Source organism: Callospermophilus lateralis, chromosome 10, assembly GCF_048772815.1.
Source record: "Callospermophilus lateralis isolate mCalLat2 chromosome 10, mCalLat2.hap1, whole genome shotgun sequence".
Lineage (NCBI taxonomy): Eukaryota > Metazoa > Chordata > Mammalia > Rodentia > Sciuridae > Callospermophilus > Callospermophilus lateralis.
In genome coordinates, this window is record NC_135314.1 from 66,580,905 (window position 1) to 66,601,118 (window position 20,214).

The following is a 20,214-nucleotide window of genomic DNA, read 5'->3' on the forward strand; positions in this document are numbered from 1 at the left end:
ATATGATTTCTCCTTGCTTTTCTGAGTCTTTTTGACATGTCTCTCCTCACTCATTAGCTGTCAGCTTCACTGGCTTTTTCCATATTCTTCTCCCCTCCTCCCTCCCCCTTCTCCTTCACCTTTTCCCTCTTTGCTTCCTAAACTTGTTCTTAAGTCAAAATCTTTGCTTTAGGTTTAATTTGTATTAGGAGTATTCTTCATGTAGCTCAGTGGACCCCAGGAACGATTTTCCTCCCACAGGGGCACTTGGCAGTATCATTAGGCTTTTTCGTCACTGCAGTAGAGGGTGAGGTGCATCGAATGGGTGAGGATAAGAATGCTGCTAAATATTCTGCAGTGCATGCTAGAGTCGTCTCCAAGAATTATTTGGCTTAAAATGTCAATCTTGCTATGATGGGAATTTCTTACAGCTTCTTCTTTCTGATCACTGAGTCCTAGGTTTAACTACACATCACCTATTCAGAAAGGTCTCTTATACTCATCCTATATAAATATTTCCACCCTTCCTGTTATCTGATGACTCTTTATTTTTTATTAATGTTTTTTGAACATTTTTTCTAAAATTATGATTTAACATAATTATCCCTAAACATAATATCTACAGAGTAGGGCTTTATCTAATTCACTGTTAAATCCTGAGTGCTTACTGAAGTGCCTGGTATATGATTTTTAGTAAAGAGTTTTAAGTAAATAGTGGAAGATAAATGAGATTAGTAAGTCATAACTAAAGTTTCTATCTACATAATTCTGAAAATTTAAGCTTGAAGGAAAAAGGAAAAAAGAAAACCCTCTGGTCTTTCTGTGGCTGCCTTATGGTGCAAATGTTTGGCTTTCACAAATTTAAAACATTAGAGAAGTTATACTTTCAGTAATGGCAGAATAGCTTTTATTAGATTATCCTTCTGAAAGACAATTATGATAACTTTTCAATAAAATCTAGAAAACAAACAAACAAAAAGCAAACATACACCTGAAAGCAAAGGAATGAGACAAATAAACTGTAGCAGGGTTAATCTTTGAAAGAGAGGGACCAAACTGGGTGAGTTTGACTCTTCACACAAAGACTCCCATGTGCAATGGGATGGATAAAATTCAAGTGGATGCAGTCACAGTGGCTTGAGCAGCTGAAGGATGGCACTCAAAGCTACCTGAGTAGTAGAAAGTTAGGGAGGAAAATCCTAGAAAAGGAGGTGAGCATAGAAGTCCAATCTGTGTATGAATATTGCCCAAATTCTGGTTGATCCTGAAAAATGTGTACACACAGGAGAGACTATGAGCAGATGAGTGGGGATGGTGGGAAGAGGAGGGGGGAAGGAGACAACTGGAATGTTTAAAGACCTTCACGGAAAAGACAGAGATTAGTATCTGGGTGCGGTCAAGGTGACTGCCTCCAATGATAAAGCCAACTTTTTCCAGAAGAAGGTAATTGTTATGGTTTGGATATGAAGCTTCCCCAAGAAGCTCCTTTGTTACTGCAGAAATGTTTGAAGGTAAAATGATTGGAGTACTGGGCTGTGGATGTGGCTTAAGTGGTAGTGTGCTCGCCTGGCATGCGTGTCTCTCTCTCTCTCTCTCTCTCTCTCTCTCTCTCTCTCTCTCTCTCTCTCAAAAAAAAAAAAAAAATGATTGGAGTACAAAGGCTGTAACCCAATCAGTCCACTCTAGTTTGAATGGCCTGAGGGGATGGTAAAGGTAGGCAAGTGTGGTGTGACTGGAGGAGGTAGGTTATTCCGGCCATGCCCTAGAAGGGTTCATATTCTCTTTGGCCCTTTCTCCTTTCTCCCTCTGCTTCCTGGATGCCATAAATGGAGCAGTTCTGCCCCATCAAGCCCTTCTGCCATGATTTTCTGCCTCACTTGGCTCCCAGAGCAATGGAGTCCACCAAACATGGACTAAACCTCTGAAACCATAATCCAAAATAATTTTTTTCTCCTGTAAATTGTCCTTGTCATATATTTTGGTCACAGCAATAAAAACATAATTAAAACATGCTGTTTTTAAAATTTTCTCTTTATCACTTATTTGATCCACTTGTTTTATGTGTTTCTAGGTGTATGCACGTCTTCATGTTTTATTTTGAGTTCATTGAGCTTCTTGGTGTTTGGTGGATTACTTTGTTGGCCATATATCTCTTAATATTTTTCTTTTATTTTCATTTTTCCTTTTGGTACTTCAGTTGCATTCATATCAGTGTGCCAAAATTTGTTTCAAATCTCACTGATATATATATATATATATATATATATATATATATATAGAGAGAGAGAGAGAGAGAGAGAGAGAGAGAGAGAGAGAGAGAGAGAGCGCCCTTTTTAGGTAATTTATAGTATTGTGTCTTGAATTTCAGTGATGTCTTTCTTCTCAGGTGCTATTTAACCAGTGTTAGTTGAAAGCAGGGTGATGCAGGGTGATTCTTTGGTTCTTGCTTTTAAATTTTGTTAGTTGGACCAGAACAGCGTTCATTCTAGAGCTACACACTACTCATTCAATCTAGAGCTCTCACTACTGAGGGAAGACCCTTCTGGATACTTTGTTTAATATCCCCATGAAAATTTCATACCTGACTGATTCGAAGAGGGATTACTATCATTCCTATATGAATTCTGAAATTGCTCTATTTTATCTTTTGGTGTAAAATTTCTCCAGCTATTTTTAGCTTCCTTACATGTGTACACTTGTAAGCACTCTGTAGAATACTTGAAGGGAACTCTCTGAAGATCTCAGAGTTCTTTCTCTGTGTCTCTCCAGTACTCTGCCTTGTCTGTCTGATCTTTGATTCACGGTTCCATTTTCTCAACTAAGGCAGTTGTACTCCACTCTGTCTGGGTTCCATACTTTGCATTATGAACTAAACAGTCTTTCAAGGTAACAACCTGGGGCAATTTAGTGTTTTCCTCATTTATTTATAACTTCTTAGGGATCACTGTTCTTCATTGATTGATATTCAATATTTTGAAAACATTTTTATTCCTCTTACATTTTACCCATTATTTATTTGTTTGTAGGAAAGTAAATTGGTACTATTTGTCAATATTGACTGAAAGCATAAAAAATACTTTTATTAAGCCTTTATTTTGAAATAAAATTAACTAGCCAATTTAATTTTTTTTTAAAAATGCCAAGGACCTGCAATAAAAACCAAAAGTCTTGTGCAGTAAGAACAGACTTGGAGGAACTACACTTTGTCTTTAAGACTCTCTATTAAGATACAATAGTTAAACTAGTGTGGTGTTGGCATCAGGATTGTTTATAAAGAGTTTGCAAATAGTTTCATGCTTATATGTGTAATGGATTTTTTTCTATTATACAACATGTCAACATTAGGTACAGTCATCAAGATACACAACAGAACCCTTGAAGTTATTCCTCTTATCTAACTGAAAGTTCGTGTTCTTTTACAAATATCCTTCCAAGCTCTGGTAACTACTGTTTTATTTTCTGCTTCTATGAGTTCCATGTTTTTGTTGTTGTTGTTTTTTGTTTTTGTTTTTGACATTTCCATATGTAAATAAAATCATGTAGTATTTTTCTTTCTGTGCTTGGTTTATTTCACTTAATGGAAGTCTTCATGTTCAGAGATCTTTTACTTATATGAATCTTATCTATGTATATTTTTCATATTAAAAATAACTTTTTTAAAAGTTTATTTATTCATTCAAACTAACAGCATAAGCATATTACTTTTTTATTTTTCTCTCTATCCTTGCCCTTCTTCCTCCCCCAACCCCCAGGGATTATTTTCTAAACTCCAATGATGGTCAAGATGGCCTTGCTTAAATTTTTGCAAGTCTCTTAAGGTCTTCCTTAATGGAACACAGCTGGAATCTCTGTAAACCATTGTGTTGTTATATTTCACTGTAAACTGGGAGAGAATGGGTCTGGAAAATGCAAATAGCATCTTACTATTATTATGAAAATAGTTTTGGTTTGTGGACTCCTGAAGGGAATTCAGGGATCAAACCTGAGAGCTGCTACACTAGAACAAATTTTTTTCATCTCTTTCTGCCCCCCCCCCCCCATTCATTCTTATTCTGTTTAAGGAGTGACTTTGATTGCATCTATGAAATTAGGGAAAGACACTGAGGATGTGTGATTCATTGTCTTCCAGTCTTCTCTTGGGTGAAACATCCTGCCTTCAGGTAGGATGTTTTCTCCTCCCCTAGACTGTGAATTCCTATCATTATCAGTGACTAATTCACTGGTTCCAAAATGAGGGAGCCTCTTATTGCTACATTCCTTAGCACTGCCAGTAAGAGAGGTGGTATTTTGATCTTTAATCTTCTGTCGTTCATGTTTTTCTCTTAGTTTATTTTGAACTCAAAAAAAAAAAAAGAATAATATTACTAAACCTTTCCAAAGTATATGTATATATATGATGTATATATAAAATAAAATGTATGTGTATACTTATTAACAAGTCATCAAAATTCACATCATGTCACTGAAAAATAATTATTTTCTGTATAATCACTTTAGATGGTCGATAGCCCTTTGTATCAAAGGGCTTTGCTTATCTAGTTTCCTGTTAATACAATATTAATTACCATTTATTGAGCTATCACTATGAGAAAAGATCTCTTCTAAATATTTTATATACATTGCTTTGCCTTACTCTCACAACATTTTAGCAGTTAAGTTTTATCATCACTATTTAAAACATGTTCAAGGGAATTGGGTAGTGAGGAGCAGAGCCATGATTTGAAATCTGATTTGTTGCAAGACAGAATCAAAGCCCTCAACTGAAAGGGTTCGTCCCTGGCCTGACCTTGGGCCCCACTTTTGAGTTGAGTTGTACTCACTAGGGTCTTCTTCATCAGGGAAGCAGGAAGGGGAAGAAGGTTCCTAGCACTTTCTTCCTCTTTTCCTTTGTCCCAGAACCCAGGCCATTCCTTTCCCACTATTGCTTTGTCAATATATGTAGACTAAATAAAGTAGATAAGCCCCTCAAAGGCAAAGATCCTATTGTACATATTTTGGGTAGTACCCATTCTAACTAGTATTATGCTAGAAATAGCATGTCCTTAATCATGTTAAGGGTAATATATGTGGATAATGGGATGAAACTTATTTCATGTATTAAAGAAAACTATATTATTTATAGTTTTATTTTGCTTGTTAACAAAAATGCACTATTTATTTCCTATGGCTATGTATTCATTCACCCATTTAAAAAAAAATCTAACAGGCTCCTATAATAGACTTTATTGGGTCTGCTTTGTTTTCATCACTGGTTAAATTTATTACTTACACCCCTTAGACCCCATAGCTAATTCTCCATCTGACTTTTTGTGATTTATTCATATGGGCCCTATTGTGGTGGAGGGAGGTGGTGCATATTTCTACTGGTCTTCACAGCATATAGAACTATGTTTACTGCAGAGTGCACATAACTTTCTGCCTTGCTGTTAATTCGTGTTTTATTCTCCCTGTGAGTCAAGACCCTCAGCACATCTGTATACAATGTGCAGAAATGCAGAGATGTCAAAACCTGGGATACATGCAGTCCAGCGCTTGACAAGCAGAGTGTTATTAGCATTGGTAATAAGACTACCTGGGTCTGTCTGCAGAGGTCCCTCAGTTTGAGATCATTTACATTCACCACACACAACATTCAAACCCGGCTCCTAAATAATCCGGCTTCAGAGAAGACAATGGAAGCCCTCACAGAAAACTTAAAAATTCAAGTAGAAATCTATTCATCCTAATTAAAAGTACCTCTCAGACTTGCCTTCTGGCAATTAACAGGGTTGTATGTGGTCCTATTTTTTAAACTGACAACAGCAATCTTAGTTTGGACAGGCTCAGGGAGCCCTCTCTCCTACAGCTCCACAGTCCTGTTCTCCTCTGTAAATAGATTTTCTTTGACTTGCAACAGCAAACACTTCCAACATTTGCATTTCACTCATTACTTGTGCTGCTACAGACTGAGCATGACCCTGTCATAAAAACAAATCCAGCTGAAAACCACTTAATGGCATCGGTTATATAACTATTAGATTTCCTTAAAACACACTTCCTAGGATGGAAAGAAAGAAATGGGATCTATGCACCACGGGATTATCTTGGTCTAGTCTCATTTTTCATTCTTCTCAACAAAACCTCCTCCTCCTCCAGAAACTCAAATCATAGGAGCTCAGCTCTTGTCCACAGTAAGTCATCAGTGGAATGTCGTTCTTTGTAGTAGAGAGCATGGTGGGAATTTACAACCGTTTTTAATGCATTGTTTTCCCTGGACAATTATTATTTTGACAGATGCATAGGGTGGTATTTAGGAATGGTTGGCAACTAGATTTTTTAAAGTATGGGTTAAAAAAAAAAAAATCTCAATTGAGTTTGGAAATCTTGACTGGTGCCCTTCTTTTGATCTGTCACATTGTGTTACCTTCCACCACATTACTGTACAACTCCTCAGATTTAAAGGAGCCAGCCTTTTCTTTTTCCAGGTCAGACGCTAATTTAGAAATTTGGTGTGAAGTAATGATGAATAATGGATGAACCGGCTTTGGCTTTCTGAATTGGAGTCCCACATTCTGAGGAACTTGAGAAATCTTCAAAGCCAGTTGGAATTTGGGAACTTTAGTGCCAGGAGAGACCCATCTGAAGGAATCCTTAGTTTTTCCACCTGTCTGGTGCTCCACAGCCAAATTTGTCTCTCTCAGGTATAAGTGCATATCAGATCATAACAGAGGAAAATGATGAAATGTTTGGCTTTAGATGGTATCTAGAAATCCTGCTTTTGTTACCTGCTAACACCTAAAGTCTTGGCACAGGTGTGGAAAGCATGAAATATCAACTTTCATAATTCTCCCATCTGCCAATAATTACCCATAACCTGTTTCTGCTTTCAATGCTTGACGTTTACATAGGCTTCACATTCTTTCTTAAAGAAAATTGTCTATTTCTTTGATAAACAAAGTCCAGTGAGTTGGGATTTATTCTCCAAAAGATTTACAGTATTGCAAGGAAGTTAAAGAAATATTAAATATTCATCAATAATATATAGTCAATGCAATTTGAGTTTTGAAATATCCTGCCTGAGAAGATATTGAGTGATTCAGAAATTTCCAGAAATCCTAAGTTTGTATTTTGTTATTTTTTGGATTCTCTAAATTTTCTCTAATCATAGGACTCCCATGGTAATCTCCTGGACATGATGGAGAAATAGAGACTGAGCAATAGTTACCTTAGTCATAATGCAATTAAATTTGCAATTATTTGAAGAACTCTTCACAAAGAACTCCAAATTATCCTGTTGTGAGACTTCTAGTGGTAATTTAAAGTCCTGTATTGTCAGAGTTCTTAATCTATGAAAATATAGAAGATAGTTTAATAGCTTTTATTTTTTTAATTTTTTTAGAGAGAGGAGAGAGAGAGAGAGAGAGAGAGAGAGAGAGAGAGAGAGAGAGAGAGAGAGAGAATTTTTGATATTTATTTTTCAGTTTTTGGCAGATACAACATCTTTGTATGTGGTGCTGAGGATCAAACCCAGGCAGCACGCATGCCAGGCGGGCTACCTACCGCTTGAGCCACAACCCCAACCCCAGTTTAATAGATTTTAGATGACCCAAAGATAGAAGTGATGGTGAATATACTGAATGAAATAATCAGCACCACTTAATCTTTATGGGCTAAAATAATGGGCCAAATATATCAAAATAAAACCTGAGAGAAATTTGAGAGCATATGTCTGGACTCCACAGTATACAACGAGGGAAATGTTTCTTTAGAAGAGATATGTTAAAAAAAAGATGATCTTCCAACACAGCAAACACAATGTGGTATAACAATGTGATGTGGATAACACAATAAATTGCTATCTTAGACACTTCAGTAAATGCACAATACAAAGGATGAGGAAAGGATGGTGCTGTGCTCTTGGAGTACAATTGGGTTCCACAATTTGTAAGAAAAAAGAAACCAAAGAGTGAATAAGTAGCAAGCAACATGCTATCATATAAGGAAGAGTCAACACTATCAGATAAATTTAACCATAACTATGAAGCTTCAAACTGATTATATGCCAATGTCTAGGAGATATCAAATGGAAAAAGGATCTACTTTCTCTAGAAGACCTCCAAGTTAAATAAAGAGTAATGGGTAGAAGTTACATGGGGATGAACTCATTCAATTTATGACAAGAAATGGCAACAGATGCACACTGTTTCTTGCTGGAAATATTTAAGCCAAAGCTAAATATTACTTTGAGGAAACATGGTAGGGAGAATTCTTATGGGTATTGGGTTTAGTAGCTAGTTGTGGCTCCTCTCCCCCTGAAATTCCTCATTATCAGTCTGATACTGACAACGTGCCCAAATGAACAGATGTAGAAAACTGGAACTTTGGTAAGAGATTATATATTCCTTATACATAAGAAAAAATGTTACATAGACAGGATGGAAGAGGAAACCCAGGGAGTTTCTGTCCTTGGAAATCTTTAGAGTATAGGAGAGATAATTACTATCTTGCCTGAGAGACTTCCATGGTAAAGCATGTAGTTTCTTGGGATACAGTTGTGTACCAGAATCTATAGTCTATCTTTAAAATCATTGTTGGTCAAACTCTTTCTACAAACCTTTAAACTCGGTCAACCATGCATGATTTCACTTCATGACATAGAATAGGTTTCTTATGAACCTTTTGCTTGCCCCAGGCAGAGGGAGAATCAAGGTATATCAATGGCCCCTTCTGTACTTTTCATTTCCTACCCTAAATGGTTTGAAGGATGTGAGTTAAAAATAGACCATTTGATCTTATAATGATATTAACAATTCTGCCCATTAGAAAAAGACCTTCATAACTTTAATATTAAGATTCTTTGACATTAAGTAGTAAGAAGAAATAGTGTTGAAATGGTGTTGAAATAGTGAAATGGTGTTAAAATTATTCCTAGAGAACACATAACCAATCTGAATTAAAATTATACATTTTATACACACACACACACACACACACACACACACACACACTCCCTCACTTTGATGTATATGTGTTAGAAGAAGGGGCAGCAGGATACAGAATCAAGGTCAGATGGGGGTCACAGAAATGTTTAGAGGAAGTTAGCCTCAATTTCCTGTTAATAAAAATCACCTGGGGATTAAAATTTCTCTGGGGAAGCATATGATTGAGTAGCCTTGGACTGGAGCCTAGGGAGCCTTGCTTTTAACAAGTATCACTGGGGGTTCTTATGATCAGACAAGGTGAAAGCTCTGCTAGTGATTTCCAGTCACCGTTCAAGCAAGGTGGAAAACGATAGATGATCAGGAAACTGTAATAGACAGACCTGGTATGAAAGTTAAAAAGCAGTGGGGAGGTGCCATTTTCCTGCAAAGATGTCACAGAACTGATCTGCTCATTTATACAAGTGGTGCTACCTAGAGACTATATTTTCTTTAAGTATCAAGTCATGAATCATTGAATTAGTCCATACATTCGACTTCTGCCTGTCTTTTTCTTTCTACATGCATTTTGAAAAGAATCTCAGGTAAGCTATTTGCCTTGCATTAATCCATCTTCTGCTTTGAGGTCATTTTATTTTATTATTTTATTTTTAAGTAGCAACCAAACCACTATTGGATGTTTAATGAGCAAATGTGCCTTCTCCTTGTGAAGAAAAACAAAGGGTATCACCAGCTGCTTCTCTGTGATGTGTGGGAGGAGATTTTAGTCAATACTTGCTCCTCTGTTCTTACCCACTCCTTCTATGTCCTTTTTCCTTCCCTTTGCCTTTCAGAGGCTGGCCATTTGTCGCTGTTCCCTCTTAATTTGGTTGCAACCGTATGTGCAAAATTATAACATTCAGTTCTGCTTGAGGTGGCTGCTAGGATAAAGTTTGAGACAAAAACTTGAAATAAATGGTTACACTAGCCAAACTACCTTTCAACTAAGGCAAGATATTTTCCTGTCTTCATTTCTCTCTCTCTCTCTCTCTCTCAAACACACACACACACACACACACACATACACACACACCCTCATCCTTTATCAAGATTATTTTAAGCAGTGTTTTTAAGGCATCAGTGGGATTTCCAGGGCTAATAGAAATATTATAATCTCTGAGTGACTGTGAGCTTTGCACTAACAGTTTAATTCTTCTGTTTGCTAGTCAGAAAATAAATAAATAAAATAAAGGAAGGGTCTCAAGGACAACTTTGATCTCAAAGATTGATTGTAGATGAGGAGTTTAGACATTAATGTTGATGTCCTCCCACTGTCCTTTAACAAGGAAATATTCAGAATAATAAACTTACCTTTAACAAGGAAATATTCAGAATAATAAACTCAATTATGAGATTAAATAGATTGGTTTATAATGAGAAACGTAGCAGGGATGAATCATGCAAAATACTTGCATGAATTCCTCCGCTCTTTGAATGGAAGCTCACATTACTTAATGGCCAAGGTGCTTGCTCTCTGTTCTTCCTAGTTATGACATTGCACAGAAAATATGTTTATTATTTCTTGTTTGCTAGCTACATGAGTATTCCTTGTCTTTGAGGACAAAGCTTGCAATATTCTTTCAGATTATCTAAAGGTCAAAAAGAATTTGAACTCAAATCTTGATCTCCCACTACGTTATGGAATTCTATTTTACTTGTATTTCTTACCACGTGTAGCTGTCCTTTAAATGGGTTTCAAGCCCTGTATCATTCAGTTATATCAAACTGAATATTTCCCTGCAAAAATATTGGTAGCATCGAATTTTAGTTAATACACACCACAACTCATCAATTGTATTAATTTCCAATAATTTTTTTTGGGGAAAATTATTTTTGATTGAGTTGTTTTAAAAAGAGCCTGATGATAAATAAAGCTTTTATATTTTTTCTTCTAGAAGCTCTAACCTTTTGATTAATGTTTATATTAATGTTTACTGTTTAATATCCCTTTGTACTTTTTAGATCAAACATACTAGACATATGTGCAACTTTATTGATATATTTATATTTATTTGTAATTTTATTTTATGTATCTGTAAATAGGGTAAATAGCATAAACACATAGGCAGGAATGCAAATCAGGTAATAAATCATATCAATGAGAGATCTGAGAGTTAGTGAAAGAAGTGATCTTTCCAATATTATATATTCAGGAAATGGATCAGCCAGTTTGCAGATTCAGGTTTGCGACTCCATGTGCAGCACCCTCTCCATTTACATTACTCTGTCTAGTGGTAATTGCCACAATAGCTTTTCTTTTTAACACATTGTGCAGCTTATTTGCATTTCTCTCGTAATTTTTTTGGCATCTGTTTCTCTAATTCATCTAATTTTCAAGCTGCTTGTGGTTTATATAGTAAATTAGATAATTTCCTCAAAGCCTATATTTAGTCAATAATTGCTCAATTGGTAATTTGCCTATGAATTGTTTCAGGTTTCCAACTTAAAGATCAATTTATTTAACTGATAGCTACTGTTCTAATTAGTAATTTAGGTGCAGATGTTTAATGAAATTAGCCTTGGATACAAAAGAACAACACACATTTTCAACTTATTAAGCTCACTTAACATTTACCAATTTTGGAAATATTGGAGAAAATTATAAATGAATTATTTAAAATAACTGGAATATAAAACACAAATCCCCTATAAATTATAGAGGATGAAAAAATGTGCATATTTTAAAGTTAGTGTATCTCTTGCATTCCAGGGCTTACAGTAAATTGTAATTACCACAATTGTTTGCTGGGCAGCTACCATGAAGGAAGTAGTATGAGCTTGTAGGAAGAAATGGGTTTTTCCTTTATACTGTTCTGGATTTGAATTTGGACAAGCTGTGGAACTTTCTAATGAAGTATTTTTTTAAACAATTTTACTCATATCTTTGAATATAAATTCTTTTTTTAACATGTTGGTAATCATACCATTCCATGATCATAAAAGTAAACTGCCTATCACAAATTGTCAATCTCCTTCCAGCCACTGCTCCTTATTTGCTTTTCTTAGCACTGTTGTGAGACTCGACAAAGAGAAAGGAGGCTAAGATTAGAAATTCATCCTTGTGATGATCTATCCTTCAATTCTTCCTTTTTGTTCCTCTTAACTTACTCTTTCATCTATGACATGCTTCTTAAGTGCATCTAATTTCCAGGGACTATTCGATGAACAGAGGCCATTAAGAACCTTTTGCTTACATCACTGACCAAGGTCATGAAGTTTGTCTGACTCTAGTCCAAGTCTTTTTCATGGCACATGTTATATATCAAGAAAAAATAAATAAATCTTACAAATAAAAGAGTGAAGTTTAAGTTGCTACAAGATACTAAGACAGAATGGCTGGAAAAAAGTGGTGGCATTGACAAAGATAAGGAAGTGAGAGCAGGTGGCAGTTTCTGAAAGAACACAATGAATTTGACTTTATGCAAACAGAATTAGATTTAGCTTTGAAATTGTGATTCTAGTTTGGAAAGACTAGAGAGATAGATACATGAGTTTCGAAGTCATTAGAAAGGAGGGGGTAGTAAACGTCACAAGAATAGATGCACTCTCTAAGGGAGGGACCAAAGAGAAGAGAGCAGATGGCAGAGGAGTAGGTTAATTAGTAAACACCAACTAATGGCTAACCAAGGGTTGCCAAGCAAGTACCTGCCAGATTTGTTTGAACAATAGCTCTCTTTAATTGTGTTTACACTAGTAATTGGTTTAGCCAACCCTGTCCCCCATATAGTTTCTGGAGAAGCCTGGGTAACTTTGGATCAGTTTCAATAATTGAAAATCAGGGTTTTGAAGGAGCCACAGAAATGGACTTTGTACTAAGCATAGCCACCTACCTGCTTCCTGGGAGTCACCTTCTTCTTGAACTGAACCCCTCAGGTTCCCAAAGGAACCATGCAGTTCTCATTTTGTACCTTACTGCTCTGGAAAGCTTCTGTTTATTTTTTTACCTAAAGGACAATTAAAATGAATTCAGTGGCTCAGCATTTTCCCCATCATAGATTTACGAGTTCTCATTTATTAAGGAGCTTACATGTTCTCTCTTTTCCCTTTTAAAATATTTATAACAATCTTTTATTCATTCTGAATTTTGCAGCTCTTACCTTTTCCTGAAAATATCAATTCACTTCATTTATCATTTCTTTGTTTGCCACCATTTTATCCTTCAATCTCCAGCCTTATGATACACACAAAAAGGCGTTTCCTGGCACTTTCTGAATTTCCTTAAATGGAATGTGTTCACATTGAGAAAAAACTTTCCTTCCACATTCTGCTATTTGATTCCAGTGTATAAGCTTTAAAATTACCTTCTTGAAACTTGCTTTCCTGAATCAAGTGTGTTTTATTAGTCAAAGCTTAATTTACTAAATGCCACCTGAAACCATATCTAAGGACAAGATAATTTACATCTTGATGACTTCCTTTTTTTTTTTTTTTCAAAAACACAGATACTGAACAAAAAGTCCTTCCAAAATGCCCACTCTGTCTTTTTTGGTGACCCTCCACAAATCTATGATGATGCCTAGTTAACATGTGGCATAATAAATGTATTAATTAATAATAATCACCTGTCACACACTGATTTTGGACTTAATTATGACACAGTGAACCCTACATATTTATTCTTCATTCAGCTTTGCATACTTTTTACTTCTTCTGAGAAAGCTTTAGCCCCACATCTGCCTCTTCATAATCATGTTAAAAGTCCATGTCCTTTGTGTCCTTTTCCATCCATTCTAGATGGTCAAGTTTCCATTTTGCTCACTTTGTAAGAAAGCTGTCGTAACTTCCCTTCAGATTTCAGGGCAGACCTGGAGGTGCTGACAGTAAGGTCCTGCTAATGGAGTTCCAGTGGCACCACTATTAACACCGAGCTTGCAGATCCCTGCAAACCAGGAAGGGTGGAGCAGAATGAGCTTGCATGTCTGCCAGGTTCAAGTTTCAGATTTGTGGGTAGATTCAGGTCCATGACTGAAATATTCTGGTTTATAGAAGGATTTCCCAAAATATATTTATAAATGCTTTTATTTATTAACAAATGTTACAAATAAAAGCCTTCCATGGCTGTGGGTTAAATAATGTTGAAGATAAGTTTTTGTCTTCTGGCATCTCAGAGTCCTCAAATACCATATAGAAGACGGTATTTTCTACAGCTCCAACTTTTCTGTGCTTCTTGAATATTATGGGACCATTTCTTCAGACCCTGTTTTAGGAAATATAGGCATATGTTATACATTTCAATACAAAATCTTAAATGGGTTGATTTATTTTCTATTAACTTTATTTGATACCAGGTTAAAATTGAGCAATTGGTTTAGATTTTTAAGTTTTAATATTTGAATGATGGTTTAAATTTTTTAAAGTTAAATAGAACAACATTCTGATAACTGAGTGGAGAATGAACTATATTATTTAGAAAAGGCTACTGTAGAAATCCAAGGGACAAATGACAGTGTGACAAAGAAGGGTAATTATTAAGGGAGACTCATAGAAATATAAGTAATAGATTGACAGGAATGTCTTATGGATAGTATCTGGGGGTCACTTGTATTTTAGGATGGATCAAATTACAGATTAAATGGATGGAGGAAGGTTTTTTACTTTTCATTTATTCTGAGATGGAGAAATATTACACTAGCTTTGATAGAGTATGTGTGGTTCAAAATGTCTGATTTAGAAATATAAAGTTGTGGAGGAAAGGAAACCTTGTACACTATAGGTTGAAATGTAAATTAGTACAACTACTAGTACAGAAAACTGTATGGAGATTCCTCAAAAAAAAAAAAAATACTAAAAAGAGAATTACCAAAAGACTCAGCAATCCCATTTCTGGGTATGTACCCAAAAGATTTTAAATCAGTATGTCAAAGCACTGTATGCATTCCAATGTTAATTGTGGCACTATCTGAAATAGATAAGACACTGAATCAACCTACAATAATCAACAGATAAATGACTAAAGAAATTATGATAAAAAGGTAGGAGATTTTGTTTTTTCAACAATGTGGATGGAATCAGAAAACATTATGCTAAATAAAATAAGCCAAGCACAGGATGACAATACCATGTGTTCTCACTTAGATGTGGAAGCTAAAATAATCAAACTCAAAGAGGCAGAGAATAGCATGGTGGTTACCAGGGTCTGGGAACAGGGAGAATGGGGAGATGATGATCAAAAGGTATAAAGCATCAGACAGGGGGAATAAGATTTTTTTTTCTTTAAGGCATGTATGATTCATACAATAAATAATGTACATTTTAAAATTGCTAAGAATAAATTTCATATGTTATAATCATAAAAATGACAATTATTTGTGCTGGTTGTTATTAATTAGCTTGATTTAAGTATTCCACTTTGAATTCAGAAAACCTAACATCATTTTTACCCCATAAATGTGTATTCTTGTCAATTTAAAAATTAAAAAAAAAAGAAATGTAAAGTTAAGGTTGCAGAATTATTATCATATATAAAGGCTGAACAGAGATGGATATAGAGGACTGGTTTTATTGGAGTCTTGTATTTAGAATCCATCAGCATATAGATGATACTTAACATCAAGGGACTCTCTGATATGACTAGACAGAGATTTAATTTCCTAGGGTTGTCATTATAAAATATCACAAATATGACTTAAAAGAACATAAATTTCTCATCTTACAGTTATAGAGGGTAGAAATCTAAAATAAACTTGTCATCAGGGCAATACTCACTCCAAACTGTCTAGGAGAGAATCTTTCCTTGTTCCTCTTACTTCTCGTGGTAGCTGTCAGTCATTGGCATTTCACATCTTGAAACTGCAGTATGTTTCTTTTTCTAACTCTAATTATTACACAGTGTTCTCCTCTGGAGTATCTGTGTTTCTCTGCCTCTTCTTTCTTGTGTGGGTATCAACCATTTTGGATTAGGGTCCACCCTAATGGCCTCATCTTAACTTGATCACATCTGCAAAATCTCTATTACCAAGTAAGTTCATACTCACACATACCACCTGGGAAGGACCTCAACGTATCTTTCTTGGGGTTAACACAATTTAATTCGTAGCAATTCATACAGAGAATATTTAGCAATATGTTGGGAAAACATCCCATTATATTATCTGGATATAAAGATATCACCCCAACTCATGTTATGACAATATTCTCACACATGTCTGGCTCTCCAAACCATTTAGGGGCCCCATTTCCTCAAAGAGGATGCACACTCTTAATACTGTAGCAGCATACAACTTTTTTGTGCTTTCATCTTCAGAAATTTATTTTGCCCTTAACACTATTTCTCTAGGTAAAATAAAAGGAGAAAGTTACTTATGAGTAGACTTTTGAACTTCAGAAACTAAGAGCCTGAATAAAACAATAGAATTACAAGAATGCTTTTGTTACACATTTCCTTAACTATTGGAGATGAAAATTCTTTAGTCTGGGGAGAAAGGGAAGAAATCTAGAGGAGCATTATATAATTAAGCCGAAGTAAACAAAAACCGAAAAACAAACAAAAAACCCAACCAAATAAGCAACAAAATAATAAGAGGAGTTTCTGGTATGGTCTCTGAGATGAATCCCTACCTGGTCCTCTTTTGGTTGGTGAGATCAAGGATTCACATATGGATTCATGGATATAAGAAAGGAGACCTGTGCTCATGGGTTATCTGGAAGTCCTTGGTTTGGCAGCCTCATGGATTTTCCCGCATTACCATGGTGTGAAATCTTCACAAAGAGAGACTTAAGGGCTATTGAACAGAGAGGACTTGAGACAGTCTCAGAATGGGTAGACAATATTTTGTGTAAATCCAAGATGGGAGCAAACTAATAGCTGAGTGGGAAAAATGAAAGACTTGAGGTCTTAAAGGGAAAATGAAGGGAAGACTTCACAGCAAGATGCCAGTGGGAATGTGGAGTTGGATCTTGCATTTGTTGGTGTAAGTGCACAGTAATGGTGGAGAAAGCAATGGGTTAACAAATCTTTCAGTGAATGCCAGAGTGACAGACAACTCTCCTGGTCCTATAGCTTGATGCTATGGAGGAATGGAGATGAGCTTCCCATGCAAGAGAGCAGGGGAGGAAACCCTGAAGTGATGGGGATTTCACTCCAGAATAACCAAAATTGCCTTTTCTGCTACAAGACACAATGATGTCTCAAAATAGAAACTTAGTTCATTTATAGAAAACTAAAGTTAACTTATTTGTTCCCTCATGAGTTTATGGTCTGAAATCTCATACCCACTACACCTTGGCTTGGTTTTAGCCATTAAGCTACATTGCCTTCAGGTGGTGGAAAATGTATCGGAAGTCATTCATTTTTCATCAATGTCTTGTTGGCTTTTCAACAATGTCTTGTTGGCTTCCAAGAAATTCTGCAATTGGACATATCTAGGTTTAAATTTTTTTGTTATAATTCATAGTGCATATTAGTTATACCAAGGAATGGGTTTCTTTTTGACCTTTCCATACAGGTATATAATGTTCTTTAATAATATCCATACTCCCTACTGCCTTTTTATCTCCTCCCTCAATTCCTTCCCCTTTTCTAACAGGCCTCCTTCTATTTTCATGTAACTAAAAAAATTATTTTATTATTTTTCTAGATTCCATTTATGAGAGAAAACATGAGATACTTGTCTTTCTGAGACTATTTTATTTCACTTAAATATAATAATCTCCAGTTCCATCCATTTTCCTACAAATGACATGATTTTGTTCTTTTTTATGGCTGAATAATATTACATTATACATAGAGGCCACGTTTTCTTTATCTGTTCTTCTACTGATGACCATTTAGGCTGATTCCATAATTTGGCTATTGTGAATACTGCTGCTATAAACATGGACATACAGGTATCTCTTTTGTATGCTAATTTTGATTCCTTTGGATATATACCCAGGAATAAGGTAGCTGGATCATTTGATAGTTCTAGTTTTAGTTTTTTGATAAACCTCTGTAATGTTTTCCATAGTGGCTCTAGTAATTTACATTCCCACTATAGCATATAAGGGTTCTTTTTTAATATAAATATCATCACCAGCATTTGTTAATTAATTAATTAATTTTGTTAATAGCCATTCTGACTGGGGTCAGATGGCATTTCAGTGCAGTTTTTATTTATATTTCCTGATGGCTAAGGATTTTGAGCCTCTTCATATATTTATCAGACAGACCTATGGGATCGAGAGTGGTCCTCTGGGAGACTGGACCCTTGTTTCTATCACGGTCATATCTCAAGTGCATAACATAAGGATACTGTGGGAGAAGTACTGCAATACTGTGAAGGATGAATGAGTACTTGACTCTCTTTAGTACATGACTTTCTTTAGTTTCAAATGAATCCTATTGCGTGATAAAATGAAACAGCAAACACAGGAGACCATGCAAGAATATGGCAAATGAAGCTAATCATCACCTTTTTCCTTCTGGAAAAGTAATCAAAACTGGAGTTTTGTAAGCACCGGCTCAAGGAGTAATAAAAATATCCTTCAGCATTTCTGAGCCTTAATTTTCTCACATGTATTGTAGTGATAGTTCATTATCTTTTAAATTTTTCTTAAGCTACCTATTTTAACTTATTATTAGTATAATAACATACAGTATATAATTAATAAAATAATAACTAGCATTTAGGGTAAGCACAAGTATGCTAAGTTCAGCTTTTTGTGTATTTCATCTCATTTAAGAAGCACCAAGATTCTATGAGATAGCAATCACCCTTCTTCCCATTTTAAGATGGGGAAATGGAGAGGAACTACAACTCAGGATCCTACAAGCTTGTTAGTGCCGAGATATGAACCCAGGGCTTGGTTTTGGCCATTAAGCTACATTGCCTTCAGATGGTGGAAAAGGTATTTGGAAGTAATTCGTTTTTCATTTTTCATTTTAAAATGTCAAGTGCTTGATATTTTGAAAATGCCCTGTAATATCCACCTGCTTTGGTAGTTGGCACATCCTCTTTTCTAGTCTATCAGAAATAGTAGAGAGAGGAAGAACACTTCTGCCAAGAAGATAACTGCAAACCAGTGAATCTATCGGAGCCATTGAGGGCACAGAGGAGAGTCACTGCCAAGAGACATCACTGAAGACAGTCTGCAATTGTCCTCTTCCACTGATTGCAGAAGCAGGTCTTGCTGACTATATTGGAGCTGCAGCAAAGTACAAAGGAAAGCTCATCCATTCCTTCAGAACCCTTTGGTCACACTGGTTGCTTAGAGAAAGCACGAAGCAAACATGCCTTTTGAGCTCTTGGCTTTTCCAATACTGTTGGGGTGACTCTCGCAGTGCATGTGTCTCTCCTTTTTTTCTTATTACAGCTGGTGGTTTCAGGTGCTTTTAAACACTAAGTATCTGATTTTCTGAAATGGATGGAATATCATTGGAAAATACTACTTCATACAATATTTATTTCTCCTTTTTCTTCCCAACTCAAAATGGGACTTTAAAATTGCCTATTGCATTGTTTTCTAACTTTACCTTGTGAGTTTAACTACCATTTTCTCTGCGATATACAATTCCCAGCAGTGCTATAGCCAGATATGAGTTTGTTAGGCATACACTTCTGAAAACCTGCCGCTCCTACAGTAGCCTGGATTTCTCTATTCCAACTCAGTATGCTGAATTGGCCACTTTTCCTCTGAGCTCTCTCTTCCTATCTATCCTAAGGAAATGCATGAATATTTCTGAGCTGGGAATTTTGTTGCTAAACTGAAAACTCTTCTCTGAATGTGATGCTAATTCTTTATGACTTGCAGTCATGCTTCAGGGTTTGCCATACATCATAGGACTTTGTTTCCAATGTTCATTGCTTGATAGATATGCTGAAGAAAATATCCCATTCCAACTTCTTACACCCCTCTCTTAAAGGCCTTTTCTACTCAACATTTAAGTGTAGATCAGATGTCAGTAAACTACTGATTTGCAGAACAAATTTCCCCCAACACCTATTGTGTAAATATAAAGTTTTATTAGAATATGACTGTGTGCTCATTTATTTATATATTGTCTATGAATAATTTTCTGCTATGACAGCAGAATTGAGTAGTTTTGGAAGAGAGTCTATGGTTCCCAAAGCCTATAATTTTTACCATATAGCCGTTTACAGAAAAAGAATTGGTAACTCTACTGCAGTCTATTGCCACAATCCTCATCGTACACTGTTTTTATAACTAAAATGACCAACACTCATTGCACCAAGAGAATCAGTTTGGAAGCTGATCTCTGCTAATTAGATGCTCTCTCCTAGGAATTTGTGAAGACAGTAGACAGGTGGTTCATTTGTAAGTGGGTCTTTACTAATATAGA